Here is a 12,632-nt window from a genome sequence, read left to right on the forward strand (position 1 = left end):
CAAACTTGTGATGTATAGATGCTCATGAACTCAGTGACACTCCGATGTCGGGAGTTTCCGCGTTACGTTTTGGGTTTCTACCCCGTTTATGAGAATTTTTGTTATTTAAAACTACTTTGATTCATTTTCTGTTAAATGTTGGAAGTATCTTGGAAATGTTGGTTTGCCTAGTACCATGTTAGGCGCCATCACGACATGTTAGGATTTTTGGATCATGACAGCCGCATCTCATGTATCATGTGCATTTTAATTCTAATATTTTTCAATAAAAAGTTGTTATTTGCTTCACTTATCTAAGACTAGAGAGATGATGCCCGTGCTATGCCCGGGCCCAACATTATTTTTTTTTAACTTGGCGATGCAACTATAAATGATGCTCCATATTAAGATTAAAATTTTGATAGAGTTTCCATACAATATGGGTATAATTTTCGTTTTCTTCCCAATATGTGCAAAAAAGGAACAGGAGAGTGGTTCCTCTCCAGTAACATGTCCAAAGCTTCAATTATTGCATTTTTCAGCTTGCTTCTTGTCGTTGCAAATCTGTCTCACTGTTCCGCATTTGTTGAAACTCTATAGTTGCTCAAAACTTATTGCTGTCAAGTTGCCTTGTCTTGTAGGTTGGGTTTGCATACTCTGTTGGACTCGGCAATGTATTGATCACTTGATCACTCTCTGTCCTTGAGAGAAAACCTAGAGGTGCCACCATAACACGTGGTTTAGACTATAGTAAAACCTTGCGATTATCATTTTTAAGCGATCCTCTTGTAGAAAAAGGTAACAAAGGATTTTGTACCAACTCTGAGAACATGTAAACAGATTAATAAAACTATATGCTGATATCGATTCAACACTTACCAGACATGAAAAGCAATGATGGAGATGTCAGTCGACCAGAAAGAAAATGAAATAAATCTCATTCCCAAACAAAGTTGAAATCAAACTTGAACAGAAATTTGGAGTTCCACAATTATAGAAAAAGAATGCATGAGAAAATGTAATCATTTTCTTTATTTAAAAAATGGAACACATTTTCTTTGTAAAAGGTGAAACAATCTTCAGTAACTTATTGTCATAGCCCCCACCCCCAAAACAATAAACTGGTTGCTCGGACTAAGGGAGTACATATATTTGTTTAAAATTTGAGTTTCTTCATTTTTACTCCTAATTGAGCACAAAGAAATAGAAAATTCTCTTTTTCTATGCGCATAATCCTCACATATCAGACATTTGTATTCCCATGCATGGCATATTCACCTGTACTTGGCTAGGATTGCTAACAACAGTGAAGAAAAAAGGAAATTGGACTTGAATTCAGCAGGTGGATCATTAGTAGGCTGTTAGCAATAGTATACCACTCATTAAAGACATGCCTTTTTTTTAATCCGCATTGTAGGCAACCTAGTAAACAATTTGGATTACGAATATGACCGTAAAAAAGTGAAGTGAACTCTTGTGGTCTTTCCTACTGGTTGATGTGGTAAAATTAGATCTCACATTAACAGGATAGACTTTGAGGCGAACAAATCACAGACAATCTATTTAATAGGTAAAACAACAAATGATGCCAAACAAAATACAGTCAATCTATTTAATAGGTAAAACTACAAATGATGCCATATTTTAGCACGAAAACTTACTAATCAATTATCTTGGATCCAACCTAAAAGTTGAAAGGGGAAAAGAACATAACTTTACCTCTAATTCATGCGTTCTTTCAACTGTAAGAATAATTTCATTTCAATGCTTGATAGCGTTGACAAACTCAGTATCAGAAACTGCAGAAAGCTCAATCAGACTAATTTCATTCTTCCAATGGAGCAGAAATGTCGAGATTTATAATAGTCCCGTCAGTTGTTGATGATACTGGTTCTGCTGAAGCAGTACTAAAAGAAAGACACACACCTGCTGCAAAGAGTTACAACAATAACATGAGATCTCTTAAGCCCACCAAAAGCTTGGCTGGATGAAGATACTCTGCAACAATCGGGAGATTCATATTCCAAATATGTGCTTATATGAACTACATATCCTCATTTTAGTATTTCGAATTCTAAACATGTTTCATGAGAAATGAAACAGAATGTTCTTCACCTCTTCCTTCTCTTTTTTTATCTAATAGCATTTTGGTTGACGAAATGAGATACATAAGAGAGTTGTTTAATAAGTTATATGAAAAGTTGCATAGTAGGTTAACTAATCCCACCATGGAGGTATGACAATTTTACTGACTAAACATGCAGAGCTTACTAGGAAAAGTAGGTACCAAAAATGCAAGTGTTTTTTCAGTAATGAAACTTCATGCTCCTTAGGAGATATATTTTTGAAATGTGAAGAGACATGTCTGAGATACAATCAACCATTTGTTCGTATGAATTGGAAGCTTTTGAAAAATTGATCAGCCAAAATGAACAACAAAAGGGAAAAGACTTTAATTACATATTCTACATTTATCACAACGATAATGATTCTTTAAACTTAAGATAGAAATTATTTTGCTTAAGAGTATAAAACATAATGAGCAAGAATCACTATAGAAAGATTTAAAGAGACTTATAGCCTGTTTGGCCAAGCTTCTAAAATCAGCTTATTTTGAAAAGTGCTTTTCTCAAAATTACTTTTCAAAAAAATGCTTTTGATAATAAATAGTTTGTGTTTGGATAATTAATTTGAAAAACACTTTTGAGTAGTAATTAGTGTTTGGTCAAGTTTTTAAAAACTGCTTCTAAGTATATTTTTCTCAAAAGTGCTTTTAGAGAGAAACTACTTTTTCTGCTTCTCATAAAGTGCTTCTGCTTCTCCTCAAAAACACTTTTTTCCTTCTAACCTCAATTTTTGGGAAAAAATATTTTTGGCAAAAACTTTTAGCCCAAAAACAAGCTTGGCCAAATAGGCTATTACATCATCATCAGAGAAGATGCATGTTGAACAGTCGTATTTCCTTGTATAACCCCACAGTGAATGCATGTATGTTGTACTACTTGACACTAAGGAGCAAAAATCAAGTTTCAAGTAAACTTCAAAGCCATAATTATATAATGACGTGAACTCACATCTTTGTTCAGCCGTATTACAGAATATGCAAATATATATGTGGACCAATGATTATGTTGTCTCATATAATTAAGGGAGATAAGTACCCTAGAATATGAAGAGTCACATCACATCTGAATAGTAGTAACTAATACAAACATGTTATTAACCAACACAATTGTCACAAGAGATAGAGAGAACAATCTGCAAAATGCTTATGCAAGCAAATGGCATACATTTGAAACATGCTTCTTTAACACAATAATAAAAATGCACGTATTGTTTACAGATATTGCCTACTATAAATAATAAGTGTATGCCTTTGTTGAATGATAGATAAATGTATTGTAGAAAATCTATTGAAAATAAAAATAGTGCAAATATAAAGACCATCTTGCTTGTAGTACAGTTGAAAAGTAGAGCATCTATCTTTCCAGTAGCTCATCTGAAGTTGGTCCATATAGCGAGCAACCTCGCGAAACAAATAGACAAATGGTTTATTATGAATTTAATTTTTTCTCCTTTTACCGACTAATTAAGCACTATATATCAAATTCACAAATCACAACTACAATTTTCTAAGAACTACTTACAAGCATTTCTTCAACTGATTGAGGGTTGATCTATGACTAAATCATCTTTATTGTATGAGAATCAAGCCCTTAGAAGCTGCCAAGCATTAAATTTTTCCCGATTGGATTTAGGATAGCCAGCTCTGCATGAATATAATGGCATAATCTAATTTTCATGTGATTTAAGATCCATAATAACTTGGTAACGTAAGATAATGATACATAGGCAAACCAAAATTAAATATCTGGAAATAACTAAAAGTTTGATAAATCTTTATCAAATTAACTGGGATACAAAATTACAGCCAACTAATGCCCACAAGTCCAGTCGTCGTGCTCATCATATAGCAGTTAGTGCTGCGCAATACGATTGGTTTTGTGTTACTTTTGTAGGAGTATCAGTACATTGTCGGTGTCGTCTCCTGTAGCAGTAGGTAAAGTTTTCCTATAAGATATTTTATCAAATACATTACGGGCATTAGTAGTGTTTGGTAATAATACAAGTGGATTTACAATAAAAGTGTTAGGAACTGACAAGAAATTAAACATTAAACAGAATATATAACAGAATTCACATGCATGTACACATTCCACCAAGAAAATAGGGAGAAAACAAAAAAGAAAGAAAGAAACACGAAAAAAACTCAGCGCATGTCACAGGTACGAAAAGGGGAAAAGAAAGAGCAAATAGAAAAATCTGAAAATCTAACCAAAAGCTAAAAATGAGAGAGACGAAGTAATAATGAAGAGACCCGAAACAGAGCCTAAGTAAAGCACACAAAAGGCGACAGTTGAGTACACAACAACTATTTGCAAACGATGTTGCGTAGAAGTGTGACCAAAAAGTGTTAAACTAATTAAATAAGAAGATTTTAGGTAAATCTTAGCCCAAGATAATTTACCCTAGATCTAAAATAGAAGATAAGAATGAGCAAGCATAGCACACATAAGATTTAACTATAACACTGATTGAATCTCATTATATAAGAGGAGGATGGTAATTTTCATAATATTAAACAACAATTAAGAAAACATTAATGAGAAAGGTCACCGTTCTTTAACAAGGTAGAACCTCATACATTTGATATGATGAGACTAACGATATGTATTGAAGAACTGAGCTTCCTTGCTTCTTTATCCTTCGTGGTGGAGAGATCTCTCCTCCTTTCTGGAAATATGTCTGTGTCTCCATTTTTTTTCGGCCCCCCTTCTTCCTCTTATCACTTAGTTTATATACTAGGTCTTCTCCTTTACCCAACGGTCATTAACCATAGTACCCAGGTCGTTTGACTATATTACGGGTTGGCCCCTTGAAATGCCGTAATATCCAATTCGCCTCCACGTATTTTGAATACGTGACCTCGGCCGTGGCCGAGGTGCATGTCGTTATAGCGTTGTATGGATACAACTGTCCCAAGTAACTCTTCGTCGTCCCTTTCCACGCCGATTCTTGTTAGGTCAGATTTTGGCCCATACAGTTAGTCCCTCCGCTAGTTGGGGTCGCCTCTGGGTGAGCTCGATGGGCGGACTATGTTGATTCGAAAATTGGGAGAAATCTGAATGCTTTACACGAGAGACGAGCACCTCATGGCGAGGTAGCGACGTGACGTTTAGAGACCTGCATCAGACCACCACGTCAGTTCAGAATATTATTAATACTTCTCATGCGTTATTATGGCACACGTTTTCTATGCATTGCGTCGTTTGTCGTACCCTTTCCATTTTCTAAATGGCGACATTTGGTTTTCTCGCTGAGGGCATTTATATCCCTATAAATAGGGGAGAATCCTTCATTTGAATGTTACGCTTTTTAATCGCTCAAGAGATATTTTGCAACTCTTCTTTTCCTTCAGTTTCTCATATTCCTATTTCTGTTAGGATTTGTTGTGACCACTATTTTTTTCCCTTATCATTCTCGTTTCTTTCAACCAAAGAAAAAATTTGGCTGGTGTTTCTTCCAACTCTGATTGAGCCGTTGATGCTCCGGTGCCGAAAAATAATGTACCCCTAATCGAAGAGGGAGTGGGTCCGGTGGAAGATGAGAGTTTTCCGACGATAGATGAGGTGGTTCCCCATCCTGGGAAGACGATAGATGAGAGTATTCCGATGATAGATGAGTCGGAACCTGTTTTCTCGACGATGGATGTTGTGGCGCTCATGGCATTCAAAGTCAAATGGAGGATTCCCGATCACATTAAGCTAGTTCAGACGGGTCGAGACATAGTGCATATATATCGTTCGGGCTACTATTTGTTCTACGCATATCCATTTGTCATTGGATACACGCTTCCCCTTCCCTCGTTGACGGTGGACTTCTGCCGCTTCTACGAGGTGTGTCAGGCCCAGCTCTCTCCGTACGTGTACAAGCTCTTCCTTATGCTCAGCAAGTACGCAGAGCTGGCCGACCGAGGAATTTCTATACAACACATGTTGCTTCACCTCTTCGCCCCCCCCCCCCCATTTTCTTAGGGGCACGATGATTCACATGCGTCATCGAGGAACCAAGGATTTGGTGGTTGTAAGCACGTGATTTTTGCCCAATATGAGAATTACTCCCAAAAAATCCAAAAATAAAATGATTTTTCTTTGGTGTGCAATTTTGTGATATTTTGTGATATTTTGAATAATTATTTGTATTTGTCTGTGCGTGTTTATTTGCTAAATTAATAAAAAATACAAAAATATGTCGCATTTTGCATGTAGGATTTAATTCTAAAATTGTTAGTAATTAAATTTGTTTTACAAAAATTAAAAATTACAAAAATAGGCATCGTTTGCATTTTTAGCATTTAATGTCCAAATATACAATTTTATGCTTAATTATTAATTAATTGTGCGTTAATTGTTATTGGGAGTTAATTTGCGCTTTTATAACTTAATTTAATTCTTAATAATAGTTTAAGTATTTTTATAAATTAGTTTTAGAAGAAATAAAAGAAGAAAAGAGAGCGAAAATATAAAGAAAGTCGGAATTGGGCCTCTTCTTCGATTTCAAGCCACATGCCCAAAAAATGGCCCAATCTTCCCTACGACCCAGTCCATTTCGAACTGGGTCGACCCAGTCCAGTACCAACAACCCCTATTATCTTACAAACAATAAAAAAAAAAAAAAAAAAATCCCTAAAAATCTAAACCATCCGCCCCCCTCTCCTATCTTCTTCTTCTTCCTCCAAAGCTCCAACCAAGCATCCATGGCTGCCCTTTACCTTCTTCTTTGACACACCCTCATCGTCCAAACAGCTGCTGCCCAAGCACTTCATCTTCTTCGTCCACCATTGTTGCTCTAGTTCGTCGTCGTTTGGTCGAGCTTCATCTTCTCCGGTGCAACAGTCCGTCGTCGCCACCAGTTGCTTCTGCTTGTGCGTCGACCAGCCCGTTGTTTGTTTCGAGCCTCGTCACTGTTGCTTCTATCTCAACCGAACAACCAAACGAACACAGCCATGGACGAGCTTCGACATCGACCATGCCGTCGTCCATGGCTGTCCGCGCCGTGCTGCTGCTCGCTGCTTCGGATTGCTGCTGCTTCACGTCGTCTCCCTCGCTGTGCTGCTGCTCACGTTTCCGCCATGGCCACGATGCTGTGGATGCTTCATCTTCTCCGAACAAACAACCAAACGTTGCTTCTGTTTCGCGTAAATTATTGCTACTATTTCGACGTTACTCAATAAAGTCGAGTTCAAGCTTTTGTTCGAGCTTTGGTTGATATTTGTTAAAACAGTCCATACATGGTTCGAGTTCGTCGTTGTTCATCTCCGGTTAGTTGTTCTAAATTTTATTTTTGTTCATATTTTTGTTTGATATTTTCCGGATCCAAAATCGTTAAATGATTTAATCCTTGTTTTGTTCGTTGTTCATCATTGAAATAATTTTCTAGTGTATTCATGTTGTTTGTTAAATTAATTTTCAGATTTCAAAATAGAAGTTTAATTAGTTGTTTTCATATTCATGTCATGTTTGTATTATTGTTTAAGTGAATATTTGTTAGTTTGATGTTTGTTAGATACAAATTGAAATTTAATTAAATATTTTTTCAATTTGTTTCATGTGTTTATGTATTGTTAGAAATTGTTAATATTGTTAAGTTCAAGTTTAATTTCATAATTGTTTCTTCGTCGATCTTGTTATTTGTTTAAAGAATTTAGTTGTGTTAGAGAAATATGTTGGTTTAATCGTTTAAATCCATCATGTTTGTTGTTTAAAATAGATTTAATTCATGTTCATACTTTGTTTGATTGTTCTTGAATCCGAAATTTGTATAGCTTGATTTCTTGTTTACCATTTGTGATTATTTCTTGAATTTGTCTCATAAAATTTAATATAGGAATTGTTGGTTGTAATATTGTTAGAATTGATTTTAAGTTCAATATGATTGAAGTTAGAAATCTAAATATACTTGTTTGTTGTAGTTGTTGAATCCGAAAATAGGATTGTTTGTTGCTAAAATATTGTTCAATCAAATTTTAGTTTGTTCTTTGTTGTTCAATTTGTGTTCATGTGATTTGTTGTTGAAATGTTGTTAAAATCGTGTTCATGTGATATTGTTGTTATGATGTTCATCCGTGTTCATATTGTTGTTTGAACATTGTTAGAAATTGATCATATTGTCTATATTTTGGTTAAGTTTGATTAATTGATGTGTTATAGCTGATGGGTAGTTTGGTAATTTATAGTACTTTCGGGGGTAAAATAGTAATTTGCAATAGGGTCAGAGGGGTAGTTTAGGAATTGTACATTTTGTAATTGTTTATATGAAGCATGGGGGACAAAATAAAATGGGGTGGGTTGTGATATGGTTATTTAATGTAAAGGGGGGACAAGATTTAATTTAAAGGGGGAATCTTGCATTATTTTATGTTAGGCATGGGGGACAAAATGAAATGGGATGGTGTGATATGTTTATTTAATGTAATGGGGATGAGTGGGAAGATAATGGGTTGGGTAGAGAAAAAGTATGGATTTTAATTAATTGAAAGGTTTATGGGATGGGTTATAAGAAGAAGTCTTGAAATCAGAATAGGGGACAATACAGACAGACAGACGAAAAAAAAATACAGATAGAGAGGAAAAAATCTGGCAGAAAGAGAATAAGAGAGAGAAAAAAAGGTTGAACATTTAAGAGAGAGAAAATTCCGAAAAAAAAATATTTAAACTTTGTTTAGTTTAAAAAAAATATTCTGCTTTCTTTCATTGTTTGAAATTAGCATTAATAATTGTTGTGTCATCAAAGCTTGAAGCTTTTATTTTTGGGATTAATACTCCACCGGTTTGCAAACTCTGTTCCTGGGTTGTTACTGTTGCTGGATTGTTGCTGCTGTGCTGTATTGTTATTACTGTTTCTGATTCTCATCTTTCATTTTCTTTTGCTTCCAAATCAGGTACACAACTGACACGCTGGTTATTGTAATCTGAAATATGAAGTATGAATACGAAAATGAAGAGTTGAAATTCTGAATTATATTTAATTATATTCTGAATTTTATTTGTATGTATAAATTATTTAGTTTGCAAAAAATCAGAATCATGTAGATATTTAATACATATAGTGAAACATCGGATGATAGCTTAACGGACGAACTACCTATATATTGCCTAAAAATAAATAAATGGTGTAGTAACTTCGTCTAGTTAATTCGCTATTGTTGGATGATTATCATGTCTCAAAAAACACGTTAGTTTATCAAAATAGACCATTTTGGAACTTGAAAGAATGTTGTTTAATTAAATATTATTGGTCAATTTCAGCCTGTAAATAAATTAAGACATTTTTTTTATTTATTTTGTAGAGACAAATTTAATAGAGAATAATGTAGGCATTTTAGGATTGTCTTTTAAAAAATAAATGAGACAAGCCTCGCCGAATAAAAAATACAAAATTATGGGGCCCTCAATAAATATTTAATTGAGTATTTAGAATTCGGGATGGACTGTTTAGTGAATTCCACAGTCTTACCCATAAATAATAATACGCTAATCGCTTTAGGCACGATTTAATAATAATACATTCTTAAACACGGGTGCGCATTTATGCGACCCAAATCCAAATCCTAAAACATTGAATAAAAATACGTTCCGGATCGCGGGTGCATTTTATGTGACGCAATCCAAAGACATGTTTATAAACGATGTTCATATTCTTGTAAAAATAATAATAACAATTATGAAAGCGGTAAAAAGATAAAATTTGCACATCAGTTCATATTTGTATAAAATCAGATAATCAAGCCGAATATAACAGTTGAGCGACCGTGCTAGAACCACGGAACTCGGGAATGCCTAACACCTTCTCTCGGGTTAACAGAATTCCTTATCCGGATTTCTGGTGCGCAGACTGTTAAACAGAGTCATTCTTTTCCTCGATTCGGGATTAAAATTGGTGACTTGGGACACCCTAAATCTCCCAAGTGGCGACTCTGAAATAAATAAATAAATAAATCCCGTTTCGATTGTCCTTTAATTGGAAAAAACTCCCTTGTACCCCCTCGGGTATGTAAAAAGGAGGTGTGACAGTGGTGAAGGTGGACGAGCTTGTGCAGGAGTCGCCGGCGGTGGAGCTGTTGCTGGTGGTGTAGGGGAGGACGGAGGGGGAGCCTGTGCTGGAGTCGCCGGTGGCGGAGAAGTAGAATTACTAGGCGGTGAAGTGGGAGCAGGGGCCGTTACCGGCGTCGGAGAAGACATTTTCCGGCGACCCTTTTGAGTATATCACTGTGTGTGCGTGAAAAAGAAGACTAAAACCCAAAAATTAATGCAAACAATACAAAAGAATTGGTGGAAACTTTAATAGGAAAAATTTGTATAAGCTTTTGATTCTCTCACTAGAATTTTACTCCTTTTAGGAGAGAAAGTGAGAGAGAGAAAGAAGAAAACGAAAACAGAAACTGTAGTATAGTAGTCGTTAGTGGTTCAGGGTTAGAAATTCGAGCTTAGATAAATTGTTATATTTGGCTTTATCTGATTTTTACATGTTTGAGCCTAATGTGCTAAATGCTGCTTTTACCGCTTTGATATTATTTGACTGTATATATAAACTGTGCCGACACCCTTCTCTCTTCACCTCCGGGGATGTGCTTACTGGTTGAGACTCCCTATTCTGTTAGTGTCATACCCTGAAATAAGAAAGAGGTCGGACAAGTTACGAAGCCGGATGGCCTTTTGGTTCCCGGTAAGTTGCCCCCTCCTCGACTCGAGTTGTCCGCTCGGGTACATAGTCTAGTACACTGACCCAAGTTTTGAATATAGAATAACGTGACTTCATGCCGGATCCCTAGTAGGAACGCTTATTTGCATCACGTTGCATTTGACTTAGGGGACTCAACACAGGGGTTGGGTCCGTCTAGGACTAGCAACCTGAAATGAAAAGACCATTCTGATGCATCCTACTTGCTCTGTACATATATTTGTTTCGAACTTGCATGTTGACCGGTTTTTGAATCTCGGGAATGTTAGAAAATTGAAAAAAAAAAGAGAAATATCAGTTAGGGAGTTAATTGATTATCTTAGAAATAAAAAAAGTCAATGACCAATTACAGGCGAAACTCTGCCGGAATTTTGAAAAAAAAGGAAAATGTTTTATTTTGTTTTACTAAAAAAGAAAAATCAAAGAAAATAGAAAAAGGGTCTTTTATTTTAGTTTGGAAAATAGGTTGTTTTATTATCTGTGAAAATAAAAAAAGTCTATTATTTTTAGCTTGGAAAAATAGGCTATTCTATTTGTTGAAAAGAAAAAAAAGAGTCTTGTTTCTAAAAATAGTTTTATTCGCTTATGAAATGCCAAAAATAAAAATGGAAAAGAGTCATGTTTTAAAATAGTTCGGTTAATTTACCCGAACTACGCGGGTTTGATTCTCACCGGATGTGAGATACGTAGGCAACCCTCATCGGGTCCAACCCCACCTTTTGCTAAAAATAGCCAAAAATAAATAAATAATAATAAAAAAAAAAAAAAAAACATGTCAAAATTTTAATTTTGTCATAAAGAAGCCGGGTGATGCTGTTTTGTCATAAATAGCCGAATGTTCCCGAAAGAGACGCCGGAAGGCTGACTTTGCATAAACAGCCACCTTTGGGTCATTTTTTAAGATTTGGTCCAGTTGACCCACACAGCCTTAAAAATCTTCGTCCCCGAGACGTTGAAAGGCCGTGCTTGCAATATTGAGTTTTCTAATTTGAAAAAATGATAAAAAGAGTCATAAATAAGTCAGGTGATGCTGTTTTGTCATAAATAGCCGAATGTTCCCGAAAGGGACGCCGGAAGGCTGACTTTGCATAAATAGCCACCTTTGGGTCATGTTTAGGATTTTTGGTCTAGTCGACCCACACAGCCTTAAAAATCTTCGTCCCCGAGGCGCTGAAGGGCCGTGTTTGCAACACCACGTTTTCGTTGTAATTTGAAAAAAAAAAAGAGTCAGCGGTCAGGTGAATACCGTTTGGATTTTTAGTCAAAATAAGCCGAGACAGCTTCGGCAGTGTCTTAAACCGTTCTTGCCGAAATAGCCTCAGAGTATCTTTCAGTTGTCGAAAGGTTATTTTCGTAAAAGAATGGACAAGTTTGTAAAGTGTCATAAAATAATCCTCCCCGGCCTCAAAATTCATGAGAAATTGGGAAGGGGCCACGTTGACAAAAATAACCGTTTGGTTGCATTTGTCAAATGGAGAAAGGAAGCTAGCCTTTTCTTTTTGAGTTTATAAATCTCTTGATTAGAATATTGGGGTTGTTTGATTTTCGAGTTTGTAGGTCATCTTTAAATCTTTGAAACTCAGTTTGTTTTATTATGAAAATTGATAAGAAAAAAATATTTATTATTGTTTATCTTTTATTGGTCACGAACTACGCGAGGTCTGATTCATGCGGGGTCATGATACGTAGGCAATCTCCATAAGATTCGACCACAACAAAAAAATGAAAAAAAAAAGAAAAAAAAAGAAAGAAAAAAGAAATCGAAAAAAAAATCAAGAAAAAAAAAGAAAAATGAAAAAAGAAAAGAAAAGATGTTGTTAATAATGAGGACCGACTGAGTCCATTTTAACCTG

The 12,632-nt window shown here is 35.4% G+C and overlaps 1 long non-coding RNA gene across 1 annotated transcript; it reads right to left on the reverse strand.

The window, feature by feature from the left end:
* Positions 1-361: 361 nt before the first annotated feature.
* LOC107764982 (uncharacterized) lies at positions 362-2,173 on the reverse strand. Its single transcript, XR_001643341.2, has 2 exons — positions 1,699-2,173; positions 362-693 (listed from the first exon to the last, which is right to left on the reverse strand). It is a non-coding gene; the product is annotated as an uncharacterized LOC107764982 (long non-coding RNA).
* Positions 2,174-12,632: the final 10,459 nt, after the last annotated feature.

This window comes from Nicotiana tabacum, chromosome 11 (assembly GCF_000715075.1).
Source record: "Nicotiana tabacum cultivar K326 chromosome 11, ASM71507v2, whole genome shotgun sequence".
In the NCBI taxonomy this organism is placed as follows: domain Eukaryota; kingdom Viridiplantae; phylum Streptophyta; class Magnoliopsida; order Solanales; family Solanaceae; genus Nicotiana; species Nicotiana tabacum.